The following is a 14,193-nucleotide window of genomic DNA, read 5'->3' as shown; positions in this document are numbered from 1 at the left end:
GAATTCCTTATCCAAATAAAAATAAAATTTTAAAAAAAAGAAAAACCAAGCTTCTTTAAGTCTAGGGGTAAAAAGATACAGTCTTACGATGTTCAGTAAAGTTCAGTTCAGTTCAGTTCGTGGTATTTAGTTGAATAGTGTTGGAGAGAGAGAGAGAGAGAGAGTTGAGTCTTCAGGTGAACTGATGCCGTCGATCTTCTCGTCGTCCTCCGAAATCCTTCATAAGTCACCAACTGTGACTTTAACCAGGGGGACTGGTTTTCCTGTGGTGGAGCTATCACCCCGGCAAGGGTGGACACATAGACAACTCCCCTCCAGTCAACCCCTTCTTCACCGCTGGAATAGCAATTTGGATCGATCCGCCTGGTCGATCCTCCAAAAACCACTTTCTCTGCGGACACAACAATGCTCATTCAGTGTCCCGATCCTGTGTCTGAGGTCTGTATCATCTGACCTCCCATTTATTTCACCAGGCTGAGCGTCACCTGTCATTTAAAGAGTCCCTCCTTCCTTTGTCTGTGAAGAAATGCACAAGCAGGCAGCCTGTCCTTGGAAGTAACATCAACAACCTGCCATTGGTCACCATAGCAACCTTTGAGCTGCTCGGTGCTGTCTCCAAAGTAAAACTCAGTAGAAATCCAAAGTTACTTCCAATGTCTTAAAGTGACAGTCCAACCGTTAATCTTCCTCCCTCCCTCCCCCTCCCCCTCCCCCTCCCTCTCTGCCTCTCTCCCTCTCTCTCTCTCTTTTCAAAAACAACATATCGGTGGTAAATAACTCTCTCTGTCTCTCTTCAAACAGTTATTAGGGGCACTCCTAGATCCCCTCACACCCCTTACCTCAGGGAAAAAAATTGTCGAAGACGATTTTTTAAAAAATGTCCATCACAGGGTTTTAAACAATACAGGGAAAAACATCAGATGACAAAGCAAAAATGGTTACAGTTTCCAACTTAACATCTGGATAACCAATCTGCTATGATATTATCAGTATCTTTTACATGTTTGATTTTTGTCATCTTCCTGCAATATCAGACTCCAATTTAACAACCTTCTATTTTTATCCTTCATCTTAGTTAGAAACATCAACGGATTATAACCCATGTAAACCACAAGTGGTCTCTGAGCAACAGAAAGGTTTTGAGGTCTCTGATCATAGGCCTCAAAATGTTGTAAAGCCAGAATAAGTGCCAATAACTCTTTTCAACAGTTGAATAATTTTTCTGGTGTACATTAAAGTTCTTTGAGAAATAAGCTACTGGATGTTCAATGTCATCCACTCCCTTCTGTAACAGTACTGCCCCAGCAGCTTCGTCACTAACACCTGTTGTTATGGAAAATGGCTTTGAAAAGTCAGGTGCTTTGAGCACAGGATGGTTTCCAGACGTTCAAATGCCTCCTGGCAAAGGTCACTCCATTCAAATCTTTGACTCTTCCTTAGGAGTTTTGTTAGGAGGAGAGCAATGTCAGCAAAGTTCTTACAGAATTTTCTATAATACCCAACCATTCCTAAAAACCTTCTCAAAGCTTTCTTGCTAGTTGGAACAGGAACTTCAGCAATCGCTTGAACCTTGGCCAGTACAGGAGCCAGCTGGCCTTGGCCCACCACATACCCCAGATATGTGACTGTAGCGTGGCCAAACTCACTTTTAGCGAGGTTCACAGTAAGACTGGCCTTGGAAAGTCTGTCAAACCGTTTATCTACAGCTGCAATATGCTCTTCCCACGTGTCATTCCAGACCACCAAATCATCGATATAAGCCCCTGTTTTCTAACCCTCCAATCACAGAATTGATTATTCTTTGAAATGGTTCTAAAAGAATTTTCATCCCGAAGTGTAAAACATTGTATTCATACAGTCTACACGATGTCACAAATGCTGGTATCTCTTTAACCCTCTCTGTTAAAGGAACACCCCGGTATCCTTTTAACAACTCAATCTTAATAAGGTATTTAGCCTTCCCCACTCTATCAATACAGTTATCCATTCTCTTTCTTTATTCCTTCTTGTTTCTAATTCCTTGTTCAACCCTTTTACTTTCCTCAAAGTTCACTCTGTGAAGATGCCATTTCATAGGCTGGGCTGAATTCATAATGATGTGATGCACTGCACCTGTGCACCATTTCAAAACACCAATTAGTCCTTTTACTTGTTTTTTCGGTTTTGGGTCCAACTTATCAGTAATATTTTTCAAAACAATGGAATTCTGACATCTGGGTGAGTCTAGATTCAATGAGTAAACATGTCTTTCCATTCCATTATCAGATTTCACAACTCCATTTTGTTCTACAACAATTGTCCCAGCTGCAATTCCAGTAAACAAGTGTCTTATTTTGACTCGACCATTTTGTAAACTTTCCTTAGCAAAGTCACAAAGCTTACTAAATCCCAGTTCTCTGAGTAGGGTCAAAGGTCCTTTTGGCCTGTAACTGAACACAGGTTCCAACAAATTACCCTTCACTGCCTTCTGAATCGGATCTCCAACAATAAATAAGAAAAGGGGAACCCCCTCGTTCCAATTTTCCTCATTTCTCACACAATGATGTCCACCTAAAGGCACACTGTAAGCCATGTTTAAAATTTCAGCCTTGTAACCTTTCAAAACCACCACATGACTTGCAGGCACTTGTGGCTGATCTCCACCTTCTCATCAACACCCCATCTTTAAGGTAACATCCCACTGACTCTCTCTGTACCTACTCTCCTGTGAGAGCCATCTCCCTTAAAGCCACCATTCCAGAATCTCACTTCTGTTCCTTGATACATTCCTTTCTCAGCAAAGACAAACCTTTCTTATACACCTTATCCTTATCAGCTATACTACCCTCCAAGTCCTGCTGAAATCTGGAAGGTAGAAAAGTCTGTGTCACATCATTATAATTTAAACCTCTGGTCTTGCTATAGGCCTCAACAGCAGCTTTGCTCATTAGCTGAATTGCTGAAATACTCTTATCTTGGACAGCTGTCAACATGCCTCCATTGTTTATTAATCTCAGTACAATCATCAGGCTGATCAGAATCATGTATACATTATGAAAGAGACCAAATAAACTACCCATCTGATTACGACCTATACTTCGACTTATATCCATAGCAACTTCCACTCCAAAACCACAACAATTCTTCTTCCTCTCCATAATATCACTCTGAATAACATCATGACCTTGCAGGTACTCAAATGTCCAAACAAAATTCAACAAACTAGTGCATCCTGTCTCAGCAGGCCTTTGTCCTGCAAGCAGGGTCAAAGGTCGTGCAACCAATCCAACCTTTTCCATCACTTTATCCAAAAGTCCAGGAACAGCACTTTTCCCATTACTTCCAGCAATATTGACCTCACCAGCTTTTAAAACACGGTCTACTACAAATGACTGAGAATCCTCACATTCCACTGGTACCAAGGTTAACCCCTTACTCACTGAACCAAGATCATCTGACACACTAAAACTGCATTCCTTTTTAACCAAGTCAGGCACCTCAGACTTCAACTGAGCCTCAACATCACGTTCAGAATCCTGGGAACTCACAGGTACTTCAACAACCTGAACACATTCAATCGGGACAACTGCCTCTTCTGGGCTGTCATCACTTGTCCCAGTTTCAAATTCAAGGTCATCTCGAACCTCCCAGCTATTCTCTGGCCAACTCCTTTCTGGAGTAAACTCAACCTCATGGGTTAAAACTTCTTCGTCTGCTTTCTCAACAAACCTCTTCAGGGTGGGGCATCCTCTGCAACTGGGTATGCCCTTACCTCATCAGGAACACAACTTTTAAATTCATCACACGAAACAAGCCCTTCCGAGCTGTAAAAATCATCAGGGACCAACACTAAACCTCTTTGCTGCAACCTCTCCCTTTTAAACTGTCTCTGCCTTTCTGCTACGTGATCTTCACGTTGCCATTTCTCCCTCTCAAGCTGTCTCTTCCTTTCTGCCTCTCTAGCCTCATGGACCCTTCGTCTCTCTGCCTCTCTGGCCTCTCTCTCGAGCTGTTTTAATTTCCATTCATGCTCCCTGTTTACTATTTCCAACAGAAGCTGAAGCTCATCCTCAGTAGATTCACCTTCCACGAACAACTCTAACGCCTCCTCATCAAATGTTCCCTTATCTATATAATATTCAACTATTTTCCTTTGAATTTCTACCTTCGTCATACCTCTCTTTACCTCAACTTTCAATTCTTTAGCCATGTCCCGCAACTCATACTTTTTAATTAACTTCAAAGTCACCAGGTCTGGTGATTTCAGAAAGTCTCTAACATCCATTTCTGCTGTTTTTCCACACAACCAAATCAAAAGTCCAAATCAAAAGGGATTTTCCTCCTATCAATTCAAACCAGCCTCCAGACCAATTTGTTCATATTGCGGACGCAGACCCCAATTAATTCACATACCCCGTGACAGGGATAAAGAAACCAGCAAAAATAGAAAACACTTTGGAGTCTCGTATTGCTATAAACTACTAATATTTATTAGTAACTACGCAATACAGTAATATAAATGTAGATAAATCAAACAGGTTAGCAATGATTTTATATAAAAGTAAGTGTGGAATATATATGTATGAAAAACCAAGCTTTAAGTCTAGGGGTAAAAAGATACAGTCTTACGATGTTCAGTAAAGTTCAGTTCAGTTCAGTTCTTAGTATTTAGTTGAATAGTGATGGAGAGAGAGAGAGAGAGAGTTGAGTCTTCAGGTGAGCTGATGCCGTCAATCTTCTCGTCGTCCTCCGAAATCCTTCATAAGTCACCAACTGTGACTTTAACCAGGGGGACTGGTTTTCCTGTGGTGGAGCTATCACCCCGGCAAGGGTGGACACATAGACAACTCCCCACCAGTCAACCCCTTCTTCACCGCTGGAAGAGCAATTTGGATCGATCCTCCAAAACCCACTTTCTCTGCGGACACAACAATGCTCATTCAGTGTCCAGATCGTGTGTCTGAGGACTGTATCATCTGACCTCCTATTTATTTCACCAGGCTGAGCATCACCTGTCATTCAAAGAGTCCCTCCTTCCTTTGTCTGTGAAGAAATGCACAAGCAGGCAACCTGTCCTTGGAAGTAACATCAACAATGTCCTGTTGGTCACCATAGCAACCTTTGAGCTGCTCGGTGCTGTTTCCAAAGTAAAACTCAGTAGAAATCCAAAGTTACTTCCAATGGATCCCCTCACAGTATTGAGCCACACCTGGGTTACTGTCTGCAATTCCGGTTGCCTTAGTATAGGAAGGATATGTCATAAAGCTGGAAAGGGTGCAAAAGAGGTTGACAAGGATGTTGTCTGGACTTGAGCCTTAAGGAGAGACTCAGTAGGCTATGGCTTTTTCCTCTAGAGCATTGGAGGTTGAGAGACCTTACAGACATTTATAAAATCATGAGGGGCATAAATAAGATGGTTGGTCGTGTGCGTGTGTGTGTGTGTGTGTGTGTACATCGATCACAAGCAATGAGGACCACTGTCATGAAGAAAGACTGGATGAACTAGGCTTGTACTCGTTGGAATTTAGAAGATTGAGCGGGGATCTGATTGAAACGTATAAAATCCTAAAGGGATTGGACAGGCTAGATGCAGGAAGATTGTTCCCGATGTTGGGGAAGTCCAGAACGAGGGGTCACGGTTTGAGGATAAAGGCGAAGCCTTTTAGGACTGAGATTAGGAAAAACTTCTTCACACAGAGAGTGGTGAATCTGTGGAATTCTCTGCCACAGGAAACAGTTGAGGCCAGTTCATTGGCTATATTTAAGAGGGAGTTAGATATGGCCCTTGTGGCTAGGGGGATCAGAGGGTATGGAGGGAAGGCTGGTGCAGGGTTCTAAGTTGGATGATCAGCCATGATCATAATAAATGGCGGGGCAGGTTCGAAGGGCCGAATGGCCTACTCCTGTACCTATTTTCTATGTTTTCTATGTCATCCTTGGGTGGGTGTGTTTGTTGTTTGGAGGTGGCCAATGAGTCCAATCCAGGCTAGGAAGTACCTCCCACATATAGGGCAAACGTGTAGTTGGGGTGCCTGCTTCTCGTTCTTTCTGCTGTTATCATTTCCTTTTTGCTTCAGTGTTGTGATCCTTTGTCAGCTTTGGTGGTGTCTTTATTGAGAAGGCTACACCAGGATGAGCAGTTCAAGGCTGTACGTTCCCAAGTAACGTGATCGATCTCAAGGGCCTTCTCATAGTCTTTGGTCCAAGGTAGAAACGTCTAAAATTAGAAGGTGCATATCTAGGTGAGAGGGGCAAGTAAAAGGGATTTAAGTGGCAAATTTTCCAGGCTAGTGGGTTTATGGAACAAACTGCCAGGGTAAGTGATAGATACAATGATATTTAAAATGTATTTAGTCAAGTATATGAATAAGACAGGTTTAAGGCCAGATACAGGGAAAATGTGAGTACCTTAAGTTGGGAACTTGATGGCGTCCCTATAGACTTCATCTCCCATCAGGAAGACTTTGAAGTTCTTTGCTTCTGTCTGGACAACAGACCCAACCAGCTCCCCCTCCACCACCACCCTTCTCCATCCAGTGGAACTGGTTTTATATTCAACAGCTCCTAAACTAAAAGTGTAGCTTATATTCCATCCAGATCATCTCCAACCCTCTGGCATGAACACTGATTTCTCTAGCTTCCTGTGAACACGCCCCTCTATTTCCCTCCTCCACTCTTGTGACCCTCTCACCCCTCTTTTCCTCCCCACCCTTATGATCTGCCCATCACCTCTGTGTGGTTCCCCTCTTCCTTCCCTTTAATCTATGATCCACCATCCTATCAGATTCTGTCAACAGCAATTTATCCCTTCCACCAATCCCCTCCCAGTTTCTTACTTCGTCCCACTCCACCACCTACGCACTTTCCCCTCTGCTAGTGTCACTTACCACTTGCCATCTTGTATTCCTTCCTCTGCCCCGTCCTTATTCTGGCTTCTGCCCCCTTCCTTTCCAGTCTTGATGAAGGGTCTTGGTCCAAAACATCAACTCTTTTCCTCCATAAATGCTGCTTGACTGGCTGAGTTCCTCCAGCATTTTGTGTGTGTTATTCTGGATTTCCAGCACCTGCAGAATCTCTTGTCCCTCTAAAGCTCTCCTTACAGAGTCATAGAGTGGTGATGATGCACAGCATTGGGAAACCAAAACTGCAGATATACCAAAGATTGCTGTTTTCTAAAAATATAGAAGAGTTTGTAGCAATTGGGGCAGTATTAGAAAAGCTGAAGAGACCAAAGGCAGACAATCAACCACTCTCTCTGACCTGTACCTAAGGCTTTTTTTAAAAAAAAGCAGCAAATGGTGGGGCGATTGGTTCAAGTTTTTCAAGCAGATTGGAAACTGCAAATATGCTTCCCCTGTTCAAGGAAGGAAGAAGACAAAAAGTGGTTAACTATAGCTCTGTAAACTTCACACTATTGGCAAGGTAGAATAGCACAGGAACAGGCCCTTCAGCCCACAATGTTGAGCTGAACTAATTAAACTACAGTGCATATAAAAAGTATTCACCCCCTCAGAAGCTTTCATGTTTTATTGTTTTACAACATTGAATCACAGTGGATTTAGTCTGGCTTTTTTTTACACTGATCAACAGAAAAAGACTTGCGTCAAAGAGAAAACAGATTTCTACAAAGTAATCTAAATAAATAACAAATATATAAAACAAAATAATTGATTGCATAAGTATTCACCCCTTTTAATATCACACCAAATCATCACTAGTACAGCCAATTGGTTTTAGAAGTTACATAATTAGTTAAGGTGTTCCAGCAATATATAAACCTTTGTGCAGTCAAGGTGTTTCAATTGATTGTAGTAAAAAAGTTACTTGCAGTACTGTGTTCAGTTCTGGTCACCTCACTACAGGAAGGATGTGGATTCTATAGAGAGAGTGCAGAGGAGATTTACATGGATGTTGCCTGGATTAGAGAGCATGCCTTATGAGAATAGGTTGAGTGAATTTGGCCTTTTCTCCTTGGAGCGACAGAGGATGAGAGGTGACCTGATAAAGGTGTATAAGATGATGAGAGGCATTGATCATGTGGATAGTCAGAGGCTTTTTCCCAGGGCTGAAATGGCTAATACAAGAGGGTATAGTATTAAGCTGCTTGGAAGTAGGTACAAGGGGGATGTCAGAGGTACGTGGTGTCCAAGGTGGGTGAGTACTTTATATAGGCACTGTATGTGCCCTTTTGCATACACAATGCCCATATCCCTCCATGAAAGGCCCCCAACACCACCCCTAGCAGTGCTTTTCAGGCACCCGTCATACTCAGTATGGGGTAGGGTGGGAAGTGGCCCCACAATTTCGTTTTAACTTACTCCCTGCCTTTCTGTGAAAACGTTTGTTCACAATAAAGCTTATGATAGTGTTAACATAGATTGAACATTGGAATGAATAGGAATAGAAACATAGAAAACCTACAGCACAATACAGGCCCTTCGGCCCACGATGCTGTGCCAAACACGTACTTACTTTAGAAATTACCTAGTGTTACCCATAGCCCTCTATTTTTCTAAGCTCCATGTACCTATCCAGGAGTCTCTTAAAAGACCCTATCGTATCCGCCTCCACCACCATCACCGGCAGCCCATTCCATGCACTCACCACTCTGCGTCAAAAAACTTGCCCCTGATATCTCCTCTGTACCTAGATCCAAGCACCTTAAAACTGTGCCCTCTCGTGTTAGCCATTTCAGCCCTGGGAAAAAGCCTCCGACTATCTCCACAATCAATGCCTCTCATCATCTTATACACCTCTATTAGGTTACCTCCATCCACTGCCTCTCCAAGGAGAAAAGGCCAAGTTCACTCAACCTATTCTCATAAGGCATGCTCCCCAATCCAGGTAACATCCTTGTAAATCTCCTCTGTGCACTGTCTATGGTTTCCACGTCCTTCCTGTAGTGAGGTGACCAGAACTGAGTGCAGTACTCAGGTGGTGTCTGACCAGGGTCCTATATAGCTGCAACATTACCTCTCGGCACTTAAACTCAATCCCATGATTGATGAAGGCCAATACACCTTATGCTTTCTTAACTGCAGAGTCAACCTGTGTAGCTGCTTTGAGCGGCCTATGGACTTGGACCCCAAGATCCCTCTGATCCTCCACACTGCCAAGAGTCTAGTGTCCAAAACATGTGTCTGAGGTCTATATCATCTGACCTCCTATTTATCTCACCGTACTGGGTACCAACTGTCATTCAAATAACTCCTCCTTCCTTTGACTGTGTAAGAAATGTACAAGCAGGCAAATGTCCTTGAGAAGGATATACACGCTGCCAAAAAATTGTAACATCGATTGTCCATCAAATAACGCCACCCTTGGTCACCATAGCGACTTATGAGCTGCTCGGCTCCAACTCAGCAGAAATCCAAAAGTTACTCCCAGTGCCTTAAAGTGACAGTCCAACAGTTAGTCTTCGTCTCTCTCTCTCTTTTCAAAACAACATGTCGGTGTTAAATAACTCTCTCTCTCTTTTTAAAAGCACAGTTCATAGGGGTAATTCAGGACCCCGTCACACCTTGTCTTAAATATATTTACACAGAATTCCACAGATGCACCACTCTCTGGGAAAAACAATTTCTCCCCATCTCTGTCCTAAATCTACTCCCCTGAATCTTGAGGTCATGTCCCCTAGTTCTAGTCTCACCTACCAGTGGAAACAACTTTCCTGCCTCTACCTTATCTACCCCTTTCATAATTTTATATGTTTCTATAAGATCTCTTCTCATTCTTCTGAATTCCAGTCAGTACAGTCCCAGGCAACTCAATCTCTCCCCATAGTCTAACCCCTCATCTCTGGAATCAACCTGGTGAACCTCCTCTGCACCGCCTCCAAAGCCAGTATATCCTTCCTCGAGTATGGAGACCAGAACTGCACACAGTACTCCAGGTGCGGCCTCACCAGTATCCTGTACAGTTGCAGCATAACCTCCCTGCTCTTAAATTCAATCCCTCTAGCAATGAAGGCCAACATTCCAATTTTCTTTCCCACTCAGATTAGTGCAGATCACTACACTCGGTCCCCTCTTCCAGATTGTTAATGTATATTGTGAACAGTTGCAGGCCCAGCTCACCACTGATTGCCAACCAGGGTAACACCCATCTATCCCAACTCTCTGCTTTCTATTGGTTAACCAATCCTCTATCCATGCTGATATGTCACCCCCAACTCTATGCAACCTTACCTTATGGATAAGTCTTTTGTGTGGCACCTTATCAAACACCTTCTGGAAATCCAAGTAAATAAGGTCCATCTGTTCCCCTCTATCCACTGTGCTCATTATATCCTCAAAGAACTCCAGTAAATGTGTCAAACAGGACCTGCATCTGCTAATTCCATGCTATGTCTGCTTGATGGATCCACTTCTTTTCAGATGCCTCTCAATTTCTTCTTTAATGATTGCTTCAAACATTTTCCCAACTACAGATGTTAAACTAACTGGCCAGGTGAAGTGTCGTCTCACCTTGAAGGAATGTTTAGGGTCCTGAATGGTAGTGAGGGAGGAGGTGTAAGGGCAGGTGTAGCAAGGATAAGTGCCAGGAGGGTGATCAATGGGAAGGGACAAATGGACAAGGGAGCTGAGTAGGGAGCAATCCCAGCAGAAAGCAGAAAGTGGGAGGGGGAAAGATCTGCTTGGTGGTGGGATCCCGTTGAAGGTGACGGAAGTTTCAGAGAATTATGTGCTGGACGTGGAGGCTAGTGGGGTGGTAGGTGAGGGCAAGAGGAACCCAAACCCCGGTAGGGTAGTGGGAGGATGGGGTGAGTAAAATGGAAGAGATGCGGCTGAGGGCAGTGTTGATGGTGGAGGAAGGGAAATCCCTTTCTTTGAAAAAGGAGGACATCTCCTTCGTTCCAGAATGAAAAGCCTCATTCTGACAGCAGAAGCGGTGGAGACAGAGGAATTGAGAGAAGGGGATAGCGTTTTTACAAGTAGCAGGGTAGGACAAAGTACTGTCCAGGTAGCTACGAGAGTCCGTGGGTTTATAATAGACGTCGGTGGATAAGCTGTCTCCGGAGACAGAGACAGTGAGATCGAGAAAAGGGAGGGAGGTGTCAGAAATGGACCAAGTAAATTTGAGGGCTGGGTGGCAGTTGAAGGCAAAGTGGATGAAGTCGACGAGTTCAGCACGGGTGCAGGAAGCAGCACCAATGCAGTCGTCAATGTAGCGTAGGAAAAGTGCGGGATGGTCAACAGTCTTAGAACATAGACTGTTCCACGAAGGTCACAAAGAGGCAGGCAGAGCTGAGACACGTGTGACTACCCATGGCTACCCCTTTTGTTTGAAACCTGTGAGTCTGTTGGGGTCATTTACTGTGTTCAGTGTTCCTGGTGTGACCTCCTGTATATTGATGAGACCCAATGTAGATAAGGAGACCGCTTCACCGAGCACCTACGCTCCATTTGCCAGGACAAGCGGGATCTCCCAGTGGTCACCCATGTTAATTCCACTTCCCATTCCCATTCCGATATGTATATCCATGGCCTTCTCCACTGTCGTGATGTGGCCACACTTCGGTTGGAGAAACAACACCTGATAGTCCATTTCAGTAGCCTCCAACCTGATCGCATGAACATCGATTTCTCAAACTTCCGGTAGTTTCCCCCACCTCCTCCTTCACCATTCCCCATCCCCCTTTCCCTCTCTCACCTTATCTCCTACCCCACCCATCGCCTCCCCCTGGTGCTCCTCCTTTTTTCTTTCTTCCGTGGCCTTCTGTCTCTTTCACCAATCAACTTCCCAGCTCTTTGCTTCATCCCTCCCCCTACAGGTTTCACCTATCACCTCATGTTTCTCTCTCCCTTCCCCCACCTTTAAAATCTACTCAGATCTTTTCGCTCCAGTGCTGCTGAAGGGTATCGGCCCAAAACATCAATGGAACTTTTTTCCATAGATGCTGCCTGGTCTGCTGAGTTCCTCAAACATTTTGTGCGTGTTGTATCTGCAGATTTTCTCTTGTTTGTTATTGGTGACTGGTGGTGTACCGTATGGTCGCAGGGTTGTACCAATGTTATTGGTGACTGGTGGTTCACTGTACAGCTGAATATTGGATGAATGTTATTGGTGACTAGTGGAGTATATATAATTATAGACCAGTTTGCCTGACTTCCTGGTTGGGAAGATGTTAGAGTCAATTGTTAAGGACGAGGTGATGGAGTACTTGGTGACACAGGACAAGATAGGACAGTCCTGAAGAAAGTGCTGTCGGCCAAGGGTTACGATGTGAGCCGCAACAACGCTCGTGTCAACCTGATGGTACGCCAGCTGGTGCAGGAGGACTCGCTGGTGAAGACTAGCGGCCTCGCTGGATCTGTACTCACTGGAATTCAGAAGGATGAAGGGGGATCTCATTGAAACCTTTCGAATGTTGAAAGTCCGACACAGAGTAGATGTGGAAAGGATGCTTCCCATGGTGGGAGAGTCTAGGACAAGAGGGCACAGCCTCAAGAAAGAGGGGCGCCCTTTCAAAACAGAGATGCTGAGAAATTTCTTTAGTCAAAGGGTGGTGAATTTATGGAATTTGTTGCCACATGCAGCTGTGGTGGCCAGCTTGTTGGGTGTATTTAAGGCAGAAATTGATAGGTTCTTGACTGGACGTGGCATGAAAGGTTACGGGGAGAAGGCTCTTTCCAATTAGATTAGATTAGGAGAGATAAATACGAGGGGACATGGCTTTAGGGTGAAAGGGGAAAGGTTTAGGGGGAACATTAGGGTAAGCTTCTTCACTCAGAGAGTGGTGGGAGTGTGGAACGAGCTGCCATCTGACGTGGTAAATGTGGACTCACTCTTAAGTTTTAAGAATAAATTGGATAGATACATGGATGGGAGAGGTCTGGAGGGTTATGGACTGGATGCAGGTCAATAGGACTAGCGGAATAAAGTTTCAGCACAGACTAGAAGGGCCAAATGGCCTGTTTCTGTGCTGTAGTGTTCTATGGTCCTATGGTTCTAAGGCTGGGAAATGGGGTTGAGGAGGAGGAAAAAAAAAGGACCAGCCATGACTGAATGGCAGAGCAGACTTGAATGGCCTAATTCTGCTCCTATGTCTTATGGTCTTATTGCACAGCTCAGGGTTGGGATCCATGTTATTGGTGGCTAGTGGTTTACTGCATGGCTCAGAGATGAACCAATGTTATTGGTGACCAGTGGAGCACTATACAGTTCAGAGTTGGGACTCACGTTACTGATGACTCGTGGTTTATTGCACAGCTCAGTATTAAACCAGTGTTACTGATGACTCGTGGTTCACTGCACAGCTCAGTATTGGACCAGTGTTACTGGTGACTAGTGGTTTACTGCACAGCTCTGTGTTGGACCAGTGTTACTGGTGACTGGTGGAGTACCACACAGCTCATTATTAAACCAGTGTTATTGGTGACTCGTGGTTTACTGAATGGCTTGCTATTGGACCAGTGTTATAGGTGATTAGTGGTGTGCTGCACGGACCAGTGTTGGGACCCATGTTATTTATATAAATGGTTTAGATGCAAATGCACAAGGCCAGTAAGTGTGTGGATGACACAACAATGGAAGATGTTGTTGATAGTGAAGTATGTTGTTATAGACTAGAAGGATATCTTGATCAATTCAGGAGGTTGGCTGAGGAGTGTCAAAAGGATTTCAATACAGATACAGGTAAGTGTAAGGTAATGCATTTTGGAAAGTCAAACCAGCATAACATTTGCTACTTGGAGTACTGTGTCCAGTTCTGGTCACCTCACTATAGGAAGGATGTGGAAGCATTGGAAAGGGTACAGAGGAGATTTACCAGGATGCTGCCTGGTTTAGAGAGTATGGATTATGATCAGAGATTAAGGGAGCTAGGGCTTTACTCTTTGGAGAGAAGGAGGATGAGAGGAGACATGATAGAGGTATACAAGATATTAAGAAGAATAGATAGAGTAGATAGCCAGCGCCTCTTCCCCAGGGCACCACTGCTCAATACAAGAGGACATGGCTTTAAGATAAGGGGTGGGAAGTTGAAGGGGGATATTAGAGGAAGGTTTTTTACTCAGAGAGTGGTTGGTGCATGGAATGCACTGCCTGAGTCAGTGGTGGAGGCAGATACACTAGTGAAGTTTAAGAGACTACTAGACAGGTATATGGAGGAACCTAAGGTGGGGGGTTATATGGGAGGCAGGGTTTGAGGGTCGGCACAACATTGTGGGTCGAAGGGCCTGTAATGTGCTGTAGTATTCTATGTTCTATGTT

The 14,193-nt window shown here is 44.2% G+C and overlaps 1 protein-coding gene across 1 annotated transcript in view; it reads right to left on the bottom strand.

Moving 5' to 3' along the window:
• Positions 1 to 7,253: 7,253 nt before the first annotated feature.
• Positions 7,254 to 14,193, bottom strand: part of pde9aa (phosphodiesterase 9aa) — a 267,251-nt gene continuing 260,311 nt past the window's right edge. Inside the window, exon 21 of the mRNA XM_072262191.1 lies at positions 7,254 to 7,333. The gene's annotated coding sequence lies outside the window, so the exon portion shown is untranslated. The remainder of the gene's footprint in view (positions 7,334 to 14,193) is intronic.

The sequence above is a fragment of the Mobula birostris genome, chromosome 6 (genome assembly GCF_030028105.1).
Source record: "Mobula birostris isolate sMobBir1 chromosome 6, sMobBir1.hap1, whole genome shotgun sequence".
NCBI classification, from domain to species: domain Eukaryota; kingdom Metazoa; phylum Chordata; class Chondrichthyes; order Myliobatiformes; family Myliobatidae; genus Mobula; species Mobula birostris.
This window is presented reverse-complemented; position numbering and strand designations above follow the sequence as displayed.